At 36.9% G+C, this 7,833-nt stretch overlaps 1 protein-coding gene across 1 annotated transcript in view; it reads right to left on the bottom strand.

The window, feature by feature from the left end:
- The window catches only part of LOC147039979 (uncharacterized), a 9,981-nt gene continuing 2,148 nt past the window's right edge, over positions 1-7,833 (bottom strand). Inside the window, exons 3-10 of the mRNA XM_085902927.1 lie at positions 7,412-7,433; positions 7,282-7,328; positions 7,090-7,167; positions 6,855-6,980; positions 5,205-6,738; positions 5,047-5,118; positions 4,820-4,966; positions 1-4,475 (exon numbers count right to left, since the gene is read on the bottom strand). The gene's annotated coding sequence lies outside the window, so the exon portion shown is untranslated. The remainder of the gene's footprint in view (positions 4,476-4,819; positions 4,967-5,046; positions 5,119-5,204; positions 6,739-6,854; positions 6,981-7,089; positions 7,168-7,281; positions 7,329-7,411; positions 7,434-7,833) is intronic.

Raw genomic sequence — 7,833 nt, forward strand, 5'->3', positions numbered from 1 at the left:
ATTGTTATTGTTGTCCTTTATTAGTGTGAAGACCTTCACACTATTGTTATTGTTGTCCTTTATTAGTGTGAAGGCGAAGGCCTTCACACTGTTAGTGTGAAGGTGAAGACCTTCACACTATTGTTATTCTACTTTTTTGTTGTGCCCGTTTTTTTGTCCCTTAACTACTTCCACATACTTCAACCGATTCACTCCGTTCCACTTTTCACTTATTCCAAATATTCAGGAATCGACTGCTCACATTTTTTTCATTCAAAAAAATTTCCGTTTTCGCAAAATTCAGAAATTTCCGGCAATTTTTGCCCCATTCATTCTTAATGGAAGATTCAACATTTCACATTTACATTGTTCCAGTTTGAAATTCACATAATTCAACACATTCAAATCACATTGGGGACATTCCCGAACTTGCCAAATTAAAAAATTTCACGTTTTCACTTTTCAAATGTTCACAAAATTTCGTTTTTCACTTCTAATTTCTACATACCTCAACCGATTCAACTCGTTCCAACTTTACACTGTTCATCTTTTGCCCACCTATTCCACACCTTCCCATTTAGCAAAAATTTCACATTTTTCAGATTTGAAATTAAACCAAATTTTCCAAAATTTCCTTTTTCCACTCTAATTTCTACATTTTTAACCGATTCAACCCATTCCAACTTCCAACTCTTCATATTCTTCCTCCCTATTCCCCAAATTCACACTTACCATAAATTCCACATTTTCAAATTTGAAATTCAACCAAATGTTCCAAAATTTCCTTTTTCATTTCTACATTTTTCAACCAATTCAACCCATTCCGACTTTCAACTCTTCATATTCTTTCTCCATATTTCCCAAATTCACACTTACCATAAATTCCACATTTTCAAATTTGAAATTCAACCAAATTTTCCAAAACTTCCCTTTTCCACTCTAATTTCTACATTTTTCAACCGATTCAACTCGTTTCAACATCATTCTGCAGCATTCCCCGAGTATTTATTCACCTTCACACGCAATTTCTTCAGGAATTGCAAATTCTAGTGTTATTCTACTTTTTTGTTGTGCCCGTTTTTTTGTCCCTTAACTACTTCCACATACTTCAACCGATTCACTCCGTTCCACTTTTCATTTATTCCAAATATTCATGACATGGGTGCTCGTATTTTTTACATTCAAAAAATTTTCCGTTTTCACAAAATTCACAAATTTCCGGCATTTTTTGCCCCATTCATTCTTAATGGCAGATTTAACATTTCACATTTACGTTGTTCCAGTTTGAAATACACATAATTCAACACATTCAAATCACATTGGGGACATTCCTGAACTTGCCAAATTCAAAACTTTCACGTTTTCACGTTTCAAATGTTCACAAAATTTCGTTTTTTACTTCTAATTTCTACATACCTCAACCGATTCAACTCGTTGCAACTTTCAACTGTTCATCTTTTGCCCACCTATTCCACACTTTCCCATTTAGCAAAAGTTTCACATTTTTCAAATTCGAAATTCAACCAAATTTTCCAAAATTTCCTTTTTCCACTCTAGTTTCTACATTTTACAACCGATTTAACCCATTCCGACTTTCAACTCTTCATATTCTTCCTCCCTATTCCCCCAATTCACACTTACCATAAATTCCACATTTTCAAATTTGAAATTCAACCAAAGTTTCCAAAATTTCCTTTTTCCACTCTAATTTCTACATTTTTCAACCGATTCAACCCATTCCAACTTTCAACTCTTCATATTCTTCCTCCCTATTCCCCAAATTCACACTTACCATAAATTCCACATTTTCAAATTTGAAATTCAACCAAATTTTCCAAAATTTCTTTTTTCCACTCTAATTTCTACATTTTTCAACCGATTCAACCCATTTCGACTTTCAACTCTTCATATTCTTCCTGCCGATTCCCCAAATTCACACTTACCATAAATTCCACATTTTCAAATTTGAAATTCAACCAAATTTTCCAAAACTTCCCTTTTCCACTCTAATTTCTACATTTTTCAACCGATTCAACTCGTTTCAACATCATTCTGCAGCATTCCCCGAGTATTTATTCACCTTCACACGCAATTTCTTCAGGAATTGCAAATTCTATTGTTATTCTACTTTTTTGTTGTGCCCGTTTTTTTGTCCCTTAACTACTTTCACATACTTCAACCGATTCACTTCGTTCCACTTTTAATTTATTCCAAATATTCATGACATGGGTGCTCACATTTTTTTCATTCAAAAAATTTTCCGTTTCACAAAATTCACAAATTTCCGGCAAGTTTTGCCCCATTCATTTTTAATGGCAGATTCAAAATTTCACATTTACATTGTTTCAGTTTGAAATTCACATAATTCAACACATTCAAATCACATTGGGAACATTCCCAAACTTGGCAAATTCAAAAATTTCACGTTTTCACGTTTCAAATTTTCACAAAATTTCCCTTTTCACTTCTAATTTCTACATACTTCAACCGATTCAACTCGTTCCAACTTTCAACTGTTCATCTTTTGCCCACCTATTCCACACCTTCCCATTTAGCAAAAATTTCACATTTTTCAAATTCGAAATTCAACCAAATTTTCCAAAATTTCCTTTTTCCACTCTAATTTCTACATTTCTACAGTCAAATATTTAAGTGGCACGAAGAGCTGTACTTTCAAACAGTAAATTTAAACTCTTCCCAATGAATAGTGCAACTGCACCCCATCCAACCCCAAACTTTGGCAGAAATCAATGTAGGAAAATGGACAGCATTGGCAAAATAGAATGTTTATTGACATATTTCAGCCACTTCTCCCTGTGAATACACAAGTTTAAGGGAGAGTCCATCTACTGGTATTTTTACACACTCACGCCAATACTTATTTCCACCCCCTCCCCATCCACCAACTAGATCTCCTCCTCTTTTCCATCATTACTCCAATGGCGACAAATTGGACCGTTGACTCGTAGAGCTAGTGAAGAAAAACACAATTAGGTTTGCTCAGGTGACAACTGAAGAATTATATGCACCTCAAAAGGTCACAAATAAATCAATAAAGTTAAAGGTGAATTAATCACGGTCACATCGCATGCAATTACTAATTCACAGGGTGTCCATTAAGTCCTTCCGTTATCTGTACCGTTTTGTCCCCACCTGGGGGGGTTGTTCGCAGACACGCTGGTCACAGTTCAACAGCCTTTCTCGTAAAGTTTTTTTTGGTCCAAAAATCAAGTTGTGGGACTCGAAATAATGATTAAATGAAATAAAAATGGTAAATTAATTATGATGATTAAATAAAATAAAAATGGTAAATTAATGATGACGATGTTGAATGGAATGAATGAAGAAGAATGAAGAATAAATACCGGCCTGACATTAGATTCGTACCTACTCAGCAAAGTGACAATCGTTGAATGTCCCATTCTCAACTTACTGAGCTAAACAGTGATATACTTTTAAAGCGGTAGAGTAATGCTAAATCCAAAGAAATAAATTGGTTAAAGGTAAATTAATTATGATGATGATATTGGATGAAATAAATTATTTAAATGTGTTAAAATTAATTGAATAAATGAATGACTAAAAAATAATAGCCACTGTCAGATTCAAATCCACTCGGGAACGTAGACCGTGTTGAATGGGCCATTCCCTTCTAACTGAGCTAAACAGTGACTTGGTGTTGCTATGGTGGAATGATGCTATTAAACGAGAAATAAAAATGGTAAATTATTAAAATGATGTTTTTAAATTAAAATTAAATGAATAAATAAATGAATGAATAGTTAAGGAAGAAATCATGATAAAACTTGTCAGATGTCTGATTCGAACTCACTCGGGATCATGGCACGTGTTGATTATTTCATTCTCTACTAACTGAGCTAAACAGTGACTTAGAGTTACTGCGGTGAAATGATGCTATTAAACGAGAAATAAAAATGGTAAATTGAAATTTGCAAATTACGCAAAAACTGTAAATGTTATGAACTAGAAAAATGGCAGCAAGCATTACATGAACTTTTCAGTTGCACGCAGAGATATGCTTTCAAACAGCAAATTCAAACGCTTCTCAATGAAAGGCACAACTGCATTCCATCCAACCCCAAACTCTAGCAGATTTCACTGCATCTGACAAAATAATGCAGTCAAATATTTAAGTGGCACGAAGAGCTGTACTTTCAATCAGAAAATTTAAACTCTTCCCAATGAATAGTGCAACTGCACCCCATCCAACCCCAAACTTTGGCAGAAATCAATGTAGGCAAATGGACAGCATTGGCAAAATAGAATGTTTATTGACATATTTCAGCCACTTCTCCCTGTGAATACACAAGTTTAAGGGAGAGTCCGTCTTGTGGTATTTTTGGCATGTGGGGAAAAGCCTGGCGCCAAACACTCACGCCAATACTGAATTACACCCCCTCCCCATCCACCAACTTGATCTCCTCCTCTCCCATCATTACTCCAATGGCAATAAATTGGACCGTTGACTCGTAGAGCTAGTGAAGAAAAACACAATTAGGTTTGCTCAGGTGAAAACTGAAGAATTATATACCTCAAAAGGTCACAAGTCAATAAAGTTAAAGGTGAATTCATCACCGTCACATCACATGCAATTACTAATTCACAGGGTGTCCATGAAGTCCTTCCATTATCTGTACCGTTTTGTCCCCACCTGGGGGGGTTGTTCGCAGACACGCTGGTCACAATTCAACAGCCTTTCTCGTAAAGTTGTAAAATGTGAACGAGATTGTACGGAAAGCCGGCATTCGTGATATTATACTCGTTCATTCAAAACAACCTAAACTTATTAAATTCCTTTTCACAGCCTTTTTCTACTCACAGATATCTTTGAATGTTGGGTCGTGTTGAGGGACAGTCCAAAATCATTTGTCACAGCGTTGAGGTGTGAAAATGTGTAAAATGCCCCGACCTTGATTGGGGTCAAGTTCGCCTCCCTCCACACCGCCACTCTCACCACAGCTTCTTCCTGCAATAGTTTTAAACCAAATATTACTTCAGTACGCGCATGTGTGAAGTACAATAACAGTAAATCGACAAATCAATTACTTGTTTCACGAAAATGATGCTCAATGGCACCAACCGAGCCCCGCGCACAGAGACCAATCTGCTCTGCTGTTTCTAATTTGGAACAAACAGGCAAGGGAACACGTTTTTTTTTTTTAAATATATATTTAAACATACATTTGTGTGTTAAGTAAACTTACACTTTCAACCCTCAATGTTGATCAGTCCCTCAGGAGGGTTTTTAATTACCTCACAGAGAGACATCGGGGACGAGGGGGGGGAAATCAAGGCGAGCGCCTCAGCCTTTAAGGCATCGGTGCACTCCACCTCCGCCCTCATGTAGACCTTGCTGGCCGATTTGCAGTGGAGCACATTCGAGTTTGCCGCGTCCATCGCAAAATGTGCGAAAACATAACTGTTGCCCTCTGTGACCATACCAGCCAGGTGACTAAACAGAGTCACCTTCATTGGACTGGTACCGTCACAGAGGGCAACAGTCACATTTTCATAACTCCCATCCATCCGGAAGCCGGACACACCGTCTGGCTTCCAGCCTCTGCCCAGGTGTCCTTTCTCACGCCCACCACTTTGGCATTCAGTATTGTTTTGTTCATTCTGAAAGAGAAAGTGACAATTAAGATCCAGACTTTTTATATTTATGAGCATGTGATTCCAAGTATGTGAAGTGAATGTCTAAAAATGTGCAAAGTAGTTGGCAATTTGGCATATCACATCCCACTGTTGCATTTGGGGACAAGTTGAATCATTTTGCCTTCACTCAATCCAATTGTAAAAGTGATGACCTAAAGCAGACAAAGCAACATTAACTGTTGCTTGTTTTCGTAGCATGTGACTTTATTAATTATCCTTTGTTTGTCTGTGTATGGACTTTAACTTTAAACCAGCAATGTCATTCCTCGTTAACTCCAATTGCAAGCACATGCATACGGCCATTTTGTCCCACTGCGGACACATGGACAGCCAATTTTCCTCGTGCAAAACCCTTGCTCACGTCAAGACGTAAAATGTTTTACTGATTCAAGAAATAACAAATGTAAATAATATCAACAAGAATAAAATGAATAAATGGGACTTGATTTAAATGTGTTCAAATTCACATTTAAATAGCGGAAACACAAAACATGGAAACCAAACCAAGTTGGTGATTTTAGGACCAAAAAAACAGAATGATTTATTTTTTCCAGCTGAATAAAGTTAAAAAAAAAAAAGTCCCAATGATCATCGTCACACACACATCTGGGTGAGGTGAAATTTGTCCTCTGCATTTAACCCATCCCCATGTGATTTTGATCCATCCCCTGGGGGAGAGGGGAGCAGTGAGCAGCAGCAGTGCCGCGCTTGGGAATCATTTGGTGATCTAACCCCCCCAATTCCAACCTTTAATGCTGAGTGCCAAGCAGGGAGGCAATGGGTTCCATTTTTATAGTCTTTGGTATGACCAATATTTCCATAATATGGAAATCAAAAAGTGGATGTCCAGGCCAAAGCGAAGAGCTGTCAGAGGTGCCTTCGATTGTCCATGCAGTGTCCTCTAGGAGGGTATTCCGCTGCAGTTCCCTCATGCTGAAAAGCGAGGAGCCGCCGGCGGTGCCCTCGATTGTTCCATGGAAGAATCGGCAAAAGTCCCGTTCGCCATGCCGGTTTGGGAGTTTGTGTTCCATGATGCCGGCCTCCATCGTACGAGTGTTTTTCAAAAACTTGACTGTCGCTGTTCTACAATATAATATAATTATCAATTCATTTTTGAAAATCACATTACAGTACTTCAAGCATATGTACAACTAGTATCCATGTACTAAAGAGTGAATGACATGAACGCAATAACAAACCTGCGTCTTCTTCTTCAGTCATTTGTCTGGCAAGACAGGCCAAATCCCATCAAGATAGAGTACCAAAGGGGCCAAACTCCCGTCTTGACAAACGGAGGACGTGGAGCCGCGGGAAACACAGAAAAACTAAAACAACAAACATTGAGTCGGTTGGGGATACGAGTTGAAAAACACATATAAAATTAAAGGGGGTGTTTTGTGACAATAGTCAATAATAGATTTGTTGGCTACTCACAGAAGAATAAGTTGTGCTTCTTGCTTCCCTGGTGTGGGAGTCATTGGTCCGTGATGAAAGTTTTTGCATGCTCAAGGTCTTTGTGGAGAAAAAATAAAGGACAATCCAAGTAAAAATGTAGGATTCTGCAGAGGGTATACACAAGCTTGGCTGTGAATTACAAAATGTTACAAGGCAATATGTCACGGTTACCTCTGGCCTCCGTTGTGAGATGAACTGCTTTCGCCAGATAAAAGAAACTGTTCAAATACAGAAGAGTGAAATACAAGCATTTAGTGTCTTTCGAAAGAAATGGAAAAAAAATAATCGACGAGCAACTTACCTCGTCTGTTTTCTGTTCTCGCCTCGTGATTATGACATTAAAAAAAAATTGAAAATAAAAATAATTATGATAAAAAAAAATAAAGTTTAAAAGGCTTTCCCTTAAGTCATCTTTAAAATCGATGGTTAATTTAGAAAATTTAGAAACATTTTAAAAGTTAAAAATGTTTTAAAGTCCTTCCCTGAAGTCATCTTTAAAATTTGATTGTAGAATTAGAATGAAAAAAAATGTAAAAGGTTAAAAAGTCACCCCTTAACTCATCTATGCGTTCATTTAGAAAATTGAATCATATTAAAAGTTCAAAAGTTTGAAAGTTAAATATTTAAATAGTTAACATTTTTAAAAGTGTAATATTTAAATCAAGTTGAGTTAAGGGAAGGCTTTTTTAAATTTTAAAAGCCTTCCCTTAGATGGACAATTGG

Source organism: Syngnathus leptorhynchus, chromosome 21 (genome assembly GCF_054491065.1).
Source record: "Syngnathus leptorhynchus isolate UIUO chromosome 21, UIUO_Slep, whole genome shotgun sequence".
NCBI lineage: Eukaryota > Metazoa > Chordata > Actinopteri > Syngnathiformes > Syngnathidae > Syngnathus > Syngnathus leptorhynchus.